This window comes from Scomber japonicus, chromosome 2 (assembly GCF_027409825.1).
Source record: "Scomber japonicus isolate fScoJap1 chromosome 2, fScoJap1.pri, whole genome shotgun sequence".
Lineage (NCBI taxonomy): Eukaryota > Metazoa > Chordata > Actinopteri > Scombriformes > Scombridae > Scomber > Scomber japonicus.
The window spans coordinates 26,800,679-26,814,615 of NC_070579.1; positions in this window are offsets into that span (position 1 = coordinate 26,800,679).

Genomic DNA, 13,937 nt, shown 5'->3' on the forward strand with positions numbered 1-13,937 from the left:
TATTTGGTCTGGGCGGATGGTCTTTATCAGACCTACACATCCTATTTAAGTTAAGTAATCAGCCAAATAAAGATTATTAGGTGCAATAAACTTCTTTTCATTTTACTGTAAATGTGATTGCTTCTTGTAAAACAGAACCTGGATCCCAACAGGACCTATAAGGATGTGGTTAAATAGGAACTATTGGTTTTTTTTAATGAGAGGTGAAAAACATCTGAATGTTTTTTTTTCTTTCTGACAAAACATGCTTGTTTCATAAAATAGTCTTAGAAAAGACAATTAACACACAAGTTAAAATCTATGTCTGCCATATGAACTTAAGACTTATAAAATAAATGCACTCTGTCCACTTCAATAACCATCTGTCATCAGCAGGTGTGTCATAGCACTTAAACCAAACCCACACAGACACAGTATTAATGTCCTTTTAGCCATTCCATGTAAAAATGAACCCAAATAAACACAGACTAATCTTTTGGTTAATCTCCCATGCGACAGCAGATCTCAACTTTCCTGTTGGGATCTACGTGTGGAAATTGCTTTGTGGTCCAGAGTTTATTGTGTTTGTCCAGCAGTTTGAGTCTGGTGCTGAGTTTTATTTCATGGTGGCAAGGCAGATGAAAGGTTTCCCTCCACTGGGCTTAGATAAACAGTAGTTCACAATCACAGCCGGGTCTGTATGAGAGGCTCAAAATATGCCCTGTAAACACACATTAATCAACATGTGGAAGAATTCTCAAGAGTGCCAAACGTATCGGCTGCTCGATCTTAAAAAGGGAAAGTGTTGAGCAAAGGCTATGCTTGATATGTCTACTTAGTGTTGTGAAGTGGCTGGGCTAGTTTATAAGTATATCATAGATTTACAGTGTAATAAATGGATTAAATTTGGACTTGTCATTGGATGAAAAAACATTAACAAATATGGATATGTATGTATGTGTGTTTTGAGTGTGTGTGCGTTCGTGGGATTGATTTGAAGCCAGGTTCTGTAAACAGGATAAACAGGAGGTTTAGGGGTTTAAGGTGTGTGTTTGTGTGTGTGTGTGTGTGTGTGTGTGTGTGTGTGTGTGGTGGTGGTGCAGGGGGGTAGAGAGGGGGATGGGTGTGTAATGTGTGTGTGATGTGTTTTGTGTGTGTGTGTGTGTGGGGGGGGTCTCTTATCAGTTAGCACGTTCAACTCTAAGCCTCAGCAGTTCAGGGGGAAGACACGTACACACACACACACACACACACACACACAAACACACACATAGCTTGATTTAGTGAGATGGGCAATCCTGCTGTGTTGAGAACACATTTTCACATTTCAATTTTTCTACTAGAAGCTATGAAAAATACAATTTTCTTTGTTGACACATAGCTGAGTGCAAGAGTCCTTTAAAAATGACTGAGAACTTAACTACATTGTTTCAGTAATGCCTTTTTTTTAAACCAAATTTACAATATATTAATTTCAGCGTCTCTCATCTTCTGTTGTCATTATGAAAAATAATAATGATAATAATAGTAACTGCAAAAACAACAAAAACAAAATAACAATAAGTAAATATCATTTTCCTATTCATGCTGTAGGATAATAGCTGTACTGTGCCTAAATAATATCATTTTCCCAAGCATTTACACTCACATTCAAACATACACTAACATATAAGGCAAAGGAGACATTTCAAATTAAACAAGACATTCAAGCATCCAATGCATATAGAACAATCAGTGATGGTATGATAAAATTATAATAACATTTTGTGATATTTTGATAGTATTGAAAAAAAGTGATAGTATTGAAAAAAGTGAGCATTTCCCTGCTTAAATTAAAGGGGTCTATGTTTCTATTCTGAGACTCTATAAAAAATATCCTTGAATGATTGAAAACTCCTCATTTATCTTATACTGACCATTCATGCAGCCCCTCAGTTCATCCTTTGTCTGAAACAGACCAATGAACCCACTCTGTTCTCAATGGCCCAAAAGCTGCTCCTTGACTGACTTCCCATGGCTTGGGATGCTAAACACTATAGTACTAGGATTTTAATTGTTTTTTTTTGTTCTTTCTTGAAATATAAACTTCTCAAATACATTTGCACAGGATCAAGCCCAAATCCGATCAGAAATATGTGAGTGAACAACACAAACAACATATTCAACAACCTTTGCAACAAAGCCTACCAACAGTCAGAGGTTTGTGGGCATGCACAAATGATCTGATCTCATTACGAACAAGACATAAAGGTAATGTTGGAAATTAAGTGTTCAGAGCAGACTGAAGCCCGGCTTTTGAATTGCATTTTTACATTTGTCTCCCTCAGATACACCGTGAAATGACTTAAATAGTGTTAATATAGAGTAAAAGACAATTACTGTATTATATGAGCACACACAGAGGGCATCAGTTTAGTTACAGCCTGAATGAAGCAGCAGTGAAAGTCCAAAGAGGTCTTCGCTTAACAAAACATGAAGAGAGCTCCTTATTGAGTCTGCCTCTTGACCATTTTAATCCAGCATCTCCCATTCACATGTACAGCACATACAGTCAGAAAGCTATGGATGCCAGCAGAGAGCGATGATAAAGGCATTTGCATTTGAATAAGCGTCTGGTCTTTAGGTAGAAACGTCCTGAATATGTTTGAAGTTTTCAGCTCTCCCTGATTGTCAGTTATGGGAGAAAGGCCTCTCAATGACTAATCCAGTTTACTTTGTGCCCATCTGTGAAGGAGAGAATCTGGCGTGACACCAAATGCCACTCAATAGATGCTTTTCTAAACAAAGGCAAAAAATGGCTGCCCCTCCTCTGCTCTCCTCCTGCTCGCTCCTTGTTTCCTGCTTGACAAGCACATTGAATCCCTCTCGTCTTTCATATATTTGTCAAGAGCATGGTTTGCATCTGACCCTGTTGCCATGGCTTCATCTCCTGTATGGGGCAGGACATGTGTTTACTGTATATATTATGGGATGCTGAGAAAAGGTGGGCGTTCTGGAGTGGTGGTGCCCTTTGGTGGCACATTCAAGTGAGTGAGACTGTGTGTTTTAAAGCTAGGCAGCTCTCTGCTCCTTTTCTCAGGCAAATGCTGAGAGCAAGAAGACATATAAAGGGATGGTCATCAGAACTCTAAGTCTAATTGGATGGGATGTACCATGAACGCTCAGTGACCGCAGGCGTGTGGTTAAACCTCACTGGTGTGTTAAGTGTGTTCATCATAGGCAAGATGAGAAATTAACAAGGCATTGGATCAAAACCACCTGTAAAATGCTCATCAAATATCCACAAATTCTTGAATATGGGAGTAATATCAAATGCCTTTAACAATTTTAGAGTCATCTATGGATGTTTGTGATGGGGGACTGAGGTTTTAGAAAACAGCATGAACTGCGAGGAAATTTTGGCAAGCAGTATGAGAACATATTGACCTCAGACAAAGACTGCATCAACAAAAACTAAAACAATCAGCAGAGTCAAAAACTCGACAATTTGAGTTTTGTTTTTGTTTTGTTTTTTTAACTGGAAGTGTTTCACAATTTTCTTGTGAAACACTTCCAGTTACCAGGAATGCAAAAATAAGCAGATGAAACCTTTCATCATTTAAAATGGAACATTTACTTACTGGTTTGCAAAGCATTTGTATAATGTCAGAGCTAAAAATACCAAATTGCCATTGAAAAAACAGTTTCTTTCTTTGGTGTATACATAATAACCCATACAAGGTTTCAGGTGTTCTCATTGTTCTTGTGCCAGTGACAGCACATGCAGACTTCATCTAGATGTGACAGTTTGCATGACATCACCTCTGAGATTCTTCATAGAAAAGACAAACTAATGGCAGCCGCTGTTTTACCCTCCTTTTCCAACAGTCCCATGGCGACGGGTGATTGAGGGGTCCATTCCAAATTGACAAGTTTAATTTCCCTGAATTTGTCAAAAGTCAAAGCCAACGCAGGCCAAGAGAAATTGAAAACACCAGGTTACATGGCAGAGTTTTAAAGAACATATTCCACTGCTGAGCTCTTCAGATTTTGCAAATTAAAGCTGAATTGGCTCACACACATCTTCCAGATCTAGCTTTAATAGTGCAGTCTTTGCTCAAAGTGCCTTTTTTCCTGTTCTGAAGCAGTTCGCTGTGTAAAACCTGTGTAGTCAAATGAGATTGGATGCTGTCTTTGAGATGTAAATTACTTAAGGACACTGAAGGCTTAATGTGCTGTGTGTCTGGCACATCAGGAACAAATCTGTTGGCCTTGGCGCACTCACACTACTTTTCTTCAAACACCACACACATAGACTTGATTTCCAGCTCTGGCTTCTTAGCACTTCTCGATCAACACTAAAACAAGCAGAGCACCGCTGTGGAGGGAAGCCAGAGTGGAGGCCAGGCAGGGATGAGACCCTCAGCGTACTGGGACGAGGCTAAGGTCATGGCCCCGGCAGATTGGACGGCCAGTATCAGCGTGAGTCCTCCTCACTGCTCCGAGTCTGGCCAGAACTCACACTCTGGCAGGTGGGAGGCAGGCAGCACTTTCTCTTTACAGACTGTTAAAGCTACAATAGTTGACAGTGTGTTTTTGTTTCAACAGCCAACATAATCCTGTGTTAAACACAGCAAGTCTTTTTCTGAAGAGGCGTTTAATTCCAACCTGCTCACCAAACAGAACGTTGATATGGTTACGCTGCTATGGTATACTGATTGGTTACAAAGTTTTGGTAATGCTGTTGCCATGGTTGAAAATGAGCAAAAGCAAGAGCTATGTTTGACTCTTTAGTTGAAGAGGAAAATGTAACCCACATCAATCTCCAACTTATGCTTAGCACTGAACAACAGTATTGGCCGTATTCGTTTAACGTTTCCTCCAGTATAGAAGACTGGACTGTTTATTCTGTCTACATGTAATCAATTACTCTATGAAATGTTATTCATTAGACATCACTTAAGTAATCATTTTACAAAAATAATTAGCTACTTTTGACTTACTCAGTCAGCAGGTCTGTTGAGGTTTCCTTTAAACTACAAAGTCGACACATCACATTTCTTGAATTTAACATATAAACACAGAAAACAAGACACTGCGCTTAGCCATGGATCTAGCAAACTGTGAGCCATTGGTTTGCATTGGAGCCAGTTTGAAGCCCAGAGTTGCTGCTTATGGTTGGCAGCCATTTTTTCCATTTGGAGACAGGACCAAATAACCAAATAAGGATTCTAAAGTGTTGCTTTTCACCCAAGAAACAAACTGTGCAACCTCAGTCTGAAGCAAACGCTGCCTTACTTGGGCTAATTTTAGCTACTTTAGTTAAATTTTGCTAACAGGGCAGGTATCATAATCAGATAACATTAATATTACAGAAATATTGAGACAGACTAATTATATAGTCTGGAGCCGGGAAGAGCAGTGAGCCAACTGTCAAGCAAAACCTACTATAAGTGTTCAAATGTTATTAAAAGAGCAGTAATTTCAAAAATGACTAGAGGCACACTTACGAGAATTTAGCAACTGAAAAAATGATTGACCTAGTGATCTATCTAACAACAGATGGTATGGACCCCCAGAGTCCTGATCTCAACATCATCGAGTCAGTCTGGAATTACATGATTACACCCTCCTTTGCCTCTTCTAATGTTACCAGTCATTTACTCTATCCATCTACAGACTACAGTAGGCTTGTTCTCTGAGCATTAGAGCCTGTTCTCTCCCGTCAGCAGAGAAAACCCAGGAGCTGATAGGATCTAGAGGAACTCCTGCCAACATATTCTACAGAGAGGAAGATTAAAGTGCACACAGTAGGGACAACCAGACTGCGTATCCACACACTTACAGACACACAAGCACAGAAACATGAATCCACACACATGCCTACAAAAAACATCCACGCTACCTTTATATGTACACTAGTACATATATATGATTACACACTTCCTCCCAGTGATGATGTAAGATTGTTCATTTGTGCCCACCCTCCAGTCAATATATGAGCAGTCTGTTCTGAGGCAAGCTCAGAGGATATTGACTGATCCATCACATATCCTCCAGACAGAATATGAGCTCTTGCCCTCTGGCAGACAATACAGAGTCCCCCACTGTAAACTTAACCATTTTAAAAACTCACTTGTACCTATCTCAATCAAACTTTTAAATAATTCTGCTTGACGCTATAATGATTGTGCATTATGGGTTTTATTATGGGGCATGTGCAGTATTTTGTTATGTGTAATTTATTGTTGTGATTGGAGCAGCTGGTACTGTTTTGTGCATATGTTGTCTGCTGTAACTGTGGAGGCAGTCATGCATGCAACATTGAGTCCAAGACATATTTCTCTATGGGGACAATAAAGTATATTGTATCATATCTAGTGCCCAGAAGTGGCTGTCTGTTTTGTTGCTTTTGTTGCTAAGGTTGTTTACATTGTCTGCTTGCATATTTGGATTGAATTTGGGCTCAAACACATGCAGATGTACTTGAGGGGTTTCCATTTCAAGTAGAGAATGAGAAAAAGAAATAACTACTGTTTAAGTAGCTTCTTGAGCTGACTTCCGGAAGCTGTCCAATTATATAGTCTTTCTTTGGCAGACCAAGTTTGTCTGTGGAGTTTGTTACAGAATGAACAAATATGACAAACACTGTATCTGTTTCTTGCACTTTTGCACTCATTTTTTTTTTTGGTTTTGAAAGGCAAAAAAATTATGCCAACTTTTAAATTCTTTAAATAACAAGAATTACCCTTACTAGTACTCTAGTACCCCATGCACACTGATTTTTTAGGGACACTGGTGTAGGAAGCTGCTATTACGCTATTACTGGAGATAAGATGTTCCAGGAAAGAGTTACATGAAAGTTTCTTAGCTCTGATATCTGCAGTACATGATTAACTGAAAACAATTTTGCATGAATGGGTTAGTTCATGAGAGTTAAATGAGACTGAACAAAATGTCCAATTCTTGATTAGTGAGGAATAAACATAGACGTTGTTGAATTTCTTGCTCAATCTCTATCTTAATTCTGCAAGTTTCTTCACATTTCAAGCAAGCAGTGCTTCTCATGGGATGTGCTGGTTAATAATGGGCTTTTGTGATTAACTGCTATAAAAATACAGACATAATAGAATATAATATCACTGAAATTACCAAGCCATAAATCAAGCAAATGTTTTGAACGGAGGCCATGTATATTTAGACAGAGGAAGTAAAGAATAATGTGATGAAACTGGTTCCATTATAGCTAAGAGGTCTTGAACTTCAAAACAAGCTTTCAGTAATAAATATAAAGACTTTTGACCCTTGAGAGTGCTACACTTTGGTATAAACATCCACCTTTTAATCTTCCAGTTAATCTCAATCACATTATAAACATTTTCATGTTCAGCACTGAGTCGAATGTCACTGTGTGACTGAAAATTGGCCACTACCCAAACCATTTTTGGCAACTCAGCTTTTTACCAGAGAGCCATTAACTTGTATTATGAGTCCCCTCCATTCAGTATTGCCAATTTATTGCCCGTCTGTGAAAACATGACAGGACATTCTCTCTCCTCCTCCTCCTCCTTCTTCTTTCCAGACAGAGGGACACAACAAGAGAACTTTACCCAAACCATTGAAGTCTCTGTAAGATAGCTCCCAGATGGAAGAGAGTTATAAATCCTCACACTTAACGTGGCATGACAGATCAAAGTCCCCATCACATGACTTTCCTCTGAAACGGTGGCCCAGGTTGGTTATAGGTTTCTTCTTGATCCCTGTGCTGAATAGAAAACAATTTTCTCGTTCCCCGAGGAAATAAAATATGGGGTGCGTAACAGCGGCCAATGTTGCAGATGTGGACAACAGAGATTTGATGTTATGACTTCACGAGTGAACACACATCCACAGTATCTATATATCTCTTACCATGGCAACACTTTGTCACTTTGTCAAATATGTCGTCAGCTAACTAAGGATTCAGTATTTATTCAGTGTCCCAATTTATCATCCAAGCTTTCACATTTGATATTTTTCTTTCTTTCCCACGCTAATAAGGCAGATAAAAGCATATTAGTGTTATAAATCACTTTATACTCTCAACAGAAATAGAATAATATGAACTATATCCCTAAGAGGCTTTGGAAAATGTTCTTATGATTATCAACGGAGACAAGGATGAGGAAAACTGAAGTCTAAAATGTAAAGTAAACTCCTTAATTATTTGATAGCTCATTATTTGTAAAGCATTTGTGTAAAATAATGTATAAAATATAGACAATTTGGTTTTGATGTATTAAAATGTGTTTAAATAGTACTAGTGCTCATTGTTACAATTACACAACAAAAGTTCACGTTCTGTCTGCCACTTGTTGTCTGTAGCTGGTTGTGCTTTGCATGTATGGGATTCTGAAACGTCCTTAAATTTGGGACCTTATCGTTCTTTTCAATTTGAGACCTTGCAGTCCGAATTGTTGTTTATTTATTCAAAGTCTAAAGACAGTCCAAAGTAGCCTGGGCTATTCGAAATGTTTACAGTTTCATCCATTTTTTGAGGGTCTCAAGTGTATTTCACATTTTAGCTGCCAAAGTTCCGCTGCCTTATACCCTCTCTAACTTTAGTCCTGCGCTGTGCTCAGTGTGCTGTGTGAGAGGGGGAGTGGCCAGCGGCTAGAGCGGCAACAGCAAATGTGTGCTTCTTTTACTAATATATTTATCTATATCTTTTACATTTCTTATCCAAACACCGTCAAACTTGGCACTGCACTTACTTGTGCCTGTAGCAAGGCACCTCTCATGCCTGTCATTGAAGTCAATCGGATGATCGGTTTGAGAGATATGCAAATACAGACCTTACATGCAGTCAAATACTGCTTCTAATATGATAAACAAACAATATTAACAAAATAAACTGCATTAAAACATACCAGCAAGGTATATTGTTGTGTGGATGCAAAAACAAGACACAGACTGCACGGCCTATAAACAAATCATGGGTGACAAAGAACCATCAGTCTGGGCATAGCAGCTTTTTTTCATTAGCATTAAAAACTCATTGAGTCTAGCTCTGACGGACTTAATGACACGATCAAAGGATGAAATAAGACACTGTGGGACATAAATAGAGGAAATGATGGCCCAGTGCAGTACAGAGCAGAAAGTTTAAGTATTTACCAAAGACGTGGATTCCCATTGAAGTCCACTGAAGTGGAAAAAGAACTTTGCAGCCTTCCTCCCTGCCCCTAATGCTACAATGAGACTACTTGCAAGAGCAGCAAGTAAAAAGAGCTTGACTTGGACAGGAAAGCTGTTTTACATCCACCAGTACCTGTGGAGCTCCAATGAAAACAAGTGAAATATGCAGATATCAGGAAAAAACTCTAGTACAGATTGCCTCTATGATATTCTACACCCACAAGGCTCATCGTCACTGCTAATGGAAACAAACATATCTTCAAAAATCAAAAGGAAGCAAAGAATTGAAGAAGAAAAAACAACCTCTTCCATATATTTTTGCGCAACTTTGAGGCACTCCAGAAGCACACTGGCAGACTGATGTGAGTTGTTGATTTTAACCTAAAAACCACTGAACACTTCTGGACAATTTAAGTTTAATGGAAAGGAACAGTGATGTAGGGCGAGATTTAACAAAATGGTGCAATTAATACATTATTAACATCGTTCTGCTCGATTTTTTTTCATGGTGCCTAAACATTAGTTTAGTAATGTTTAGGCACCAACTCAAATCAGTTAAACTTCCAATGCTACTAAATGGGCAGACCACACAAAATACAACTCCCTGTGCCTCGGCCAAGCTCAGAGCTGATGACCTAAACATTGCAGATAACTGAACCCATTCATGTTTGCTCATGGATAAAGACAGATAGGGTATAGGTCTCTTTTTTGTTGTTTGTGTGCCTTGTGGCATTTTGCATATTATTTGTTTGCTAGGTGCAACCCTCTATTCCCACTACTTGGTGCAGAATATACGTACATGTTATACACTCAGGCAAGGTTCCTACACTACTCAATATATTTGATTTGAATACATATGGATCCTCAAATAATAAAATTGATATCTTGTAACAAGATACAATGGGGTTTAAAATAAAGTGAAACGCTGACAGATCATCTCACATATGAAATCTTTACCATGCAATTTCATAATGCTACAAGAAGTACACCTTAAAGAGAGTGAAATGCCTAAATTAAAGCAGGGATGGGTTGGACAAGTATTCTCAGTCCCAGGCAGTGGAGCAACTAGGGCTGTCAGCATCTTGATCACAATGAGAATTTCTTTCAGAGTAATAAAACAAATAGCTGATATGGATGGGAGACATATCTTAGTTGATGTTTGTTTGTTTGGGTTTTTCTTATCATAAGTCTTTACAAAATGCACTTTTTTTATCATTCCTGAATTTTTTCATCAAAGTTTACTGGAGATCCCATTCTGATGGGAGGAGACTTCACTGTAGCCAGTGACCCCACTGTAGACTATGGATGTGTTAGATTCTCAAATTAGTAGTATTATTATATTTGACAATGCACCTCTGTCTGTTATTTTCTATCATCTATTCAATAAACACACGCCTAAGCCTTTACAATAGAGACTCAATAGCTCTCCTTTGAAAGATGAAGAATTTATCTTTACAATAAGGGGAAAAGTGTCTGAATTTGTTGTCATGAATATGAACACACCCATGTGTCCAAATGGAATGGGATACTTCAAAAGACATGTGCTGATTTTGGATAATGAGTTATTCCACAGAAAAAAGAAGAAAATGAAAAAGAAGAAGATTTTAGAAATGTTTCGCCCCAAAAAACCTAGACCTCAATTTACTATTACTGATAAAGATCTGACATGCAAGAAATCGTACATGAGGAGACATAATTTGCTCTGTTTCAAATACGCAAGAAATATGATGAATCTGGAGACAAGGCTGGAATGCTAGCACTCCACCTCTAACAAATGGAAAATAAACATTCTCTTTTTGCAAAATGTGATTTTAATGGGACTATGGCAGGTGAACAAAAACATTCACCTAGCCTTTCAAGAGTTTTATTGCAATTTGTATAAATCTGCCATTGAAGTTCTCTTAGCTGGGGAAACACCAGGTGCTGATACTAACAGCATAGAGTTTTATAAAAGCTTCCAGGACATATCGGCTCCACTTCCAACCATGCTTTACAATCACTATGCAATCTGCTATCATTTCCCTAATTCCTCACTCAAGTCCCAACAATTCTTCATCAGAGCTGTCGCTCTGAGCTCACCTGCTCTTCCATCCAGTGGAAAAACAATAAAGTTAGGCTTTCAGATCAGTGCTCATACTGTGTGTTGTTGCCACGGCTCAATTAAAGCTGCACATCATGCTTCAACACCAGTTTGGTTTGTAAATACAGAAACATCACAACAATAGTGTCCCAAAATACTTCTGAACAGCACACTGAATCACCACCCGCCTGTGAACCCTTCTGGTTTTCTTTTTCTTTCTCTGTACAACATACAGCAGTAACAGGTCATCAATCTCTTTTCATTAGCTGCAGACACAGTTGGAATGTGCAGCACGCGCTTGACACGGCTGTTTACAGGACAGTGTTGTTCACAAGTGTGGATGCTCACATTGTTATCTTTATAGTTATTGTTATAGTTATCGCTCTTAGTGTGGATGGCCTTTTACAGACCTATCCTGCATTTTACTGGTGTACAGGATGCACCAGTGTATAAGACATACCCCTCATTTAAATGAAGAAAATTAGTATCAAAAGTGCCTCTTATTTACCATTTTTAAGGTAATTTAAACATATTCTTAGGGAACTGTGAATGTTCTTAGGGATTCTTTTGGGCAGTGATTAAATATTTGATCTTATTTATGTATCGAGTCTAACCATGAATTATACAGATAATGAAGGCAGCATGATGTAACACATTTTGTGTTTGTTGCCTTTTTCAATCAAATACATGTTTTTGGAATCTGAGATCCACACTGCAGTAACTCTACTTTGATAGTAAAATATAGCCATATGAATATGTGGATATATATAACACCCAGAGAATGCTCGAGACAATTTCTTTATAATCCTCACCTTTGTTAAATGATGTGCATTATATAGAAACAGGTTGTTCAAAGCTCTATTACTTTTACAGCTCAGCCGCCCATCATGATATTTCTTTTAGTAATCAATGAGAGTACACCAAGTTAGAATTACTTGGGGGAGACAAGTAGATGTTAACAGTTTTAGTCTTGGACCGTTTATATTGATCAGTTACTCGTCTGTGCTGCACTTTTTAGGACCTGATACTCTTGAAAAAATGATGGATAGATTTACTAATGTGAGCAGACAAAGCTCATCTACAGACACTTACAGACTTAACATAGAGTCAAACATACAGAAATAAATTCCATCCAGCCCTGTCACCCTCCCATGCACCTAACACCCATCTTGAAAGATGCCGATGGCCTGGTCACGGTGTAAGGTCTCACTGAGTTGTGTTTGAAGTATGTGTGGGGGGTTGTCAGCTGGGTCATTGTCCACACACACACACACACACACACACACAAACACATACACTCTCTCTCTCTCTCTCTTTCTCTCTCTCTCTCTCTCTCTCCCCCTCTGACCTTAGGTGCCAGCCAGGCCCGGGGCCGAAGACCCCATTGAATAGAAGAGCAGATGGTGCAGAGGTGGTTTCAATGGAAACTTAGTAAGAAAAGAAAAACAGTGCATCAAACAGGAGAAAACTTAAGGAGGACAGCTGAGATTAAAGATGCTTACAGAGACTGTCAGGTGTGTGTGTGTGTGTGTGTGTGTGTGTGTGTTCAAAGTTTGCGTATTTTGAATGTGTTTGCATTCACCTGTGTTTGTGTGCCTTAGAGGTCAGTATCAATATATCTCAGTATCTCTCAGTATCTTTCTATCCAGTAAAACATATAGTGTTTATGCAGCAAGCATGAATTCCCAGTGTTACTTCTACTGCTTGCCACACACAGACACACACATAGACACACACACACACACACACACACACACACACACACACACACACACACACACACACACACACAAGCTTCAAATAGATCTGGTTGTGTTGTTGTGTGTGTCACTGAACTCCCTACAGGGGAATACTGTCCCTCATCTGTCCCCATGATTAGCATCATTTACTAGACTCATGACATAAAACTTAACTGAGCGTCCACACACACACACACACACACACACACACACTTAGAATATTTAGGATTTTATTGCAGGCATGCTGATAAAAGATGTCCTGTATCCCTTTTGAAAGATAAAATTGTATGTAGTAAATTAGTAAATTAGCAGAAAAGCGTAAGTGGGTCAAAGGAGAGGTATTTCCAACCCTCTGAATTATTTCCATAATAGTGTTTAAAAGGACATAATGACCATTCCCTTGCCCCATCTTTGTTCCTGTGCTCAGCAGCTTCTATAAACAGATCCCCAAACTAAGTTTCCATTAGATCTGTTAAGCCCAAGAGTGCAGATCTTTGCCACGGATGATAAAATGTGCCTAAAATAGTGACCAGCAATGACCTTGGATCTGCCTATTGGTACAAATTTTCCATGACTTTGGCAATCCTCAAGGGGAAATCTGTGTTTAAATTAAAAAGCACAACTACCGCCTAGTTAGTGGATTCATGTGTTTGATAGCGGTAAGATGCTGATGTATGTAGAATAAAGGTACCTACAAACTTAAATAATGAACTGTTTCAGACTTTTTGCTTAAACCGACAAATTAGACCACAGATCCTCATTTGATATGCAAGGTACACAACCATCGAGAGCAACTGGGGATTCAGTATCTTACCAAAAGACTGATTAGTGTGCAATCTTCTCTACCCTCTACCTCCTGAGCCACAGCTGCCACAGAATGTGTTTTCCTCTAAGCCAGTTTGCCTGGTGGTGTGAAGTGTGTGGTGTTGTGATTAGTAATTGAAAATGACTGGATCACACCAGTGTTTCTGCACTGACCAACT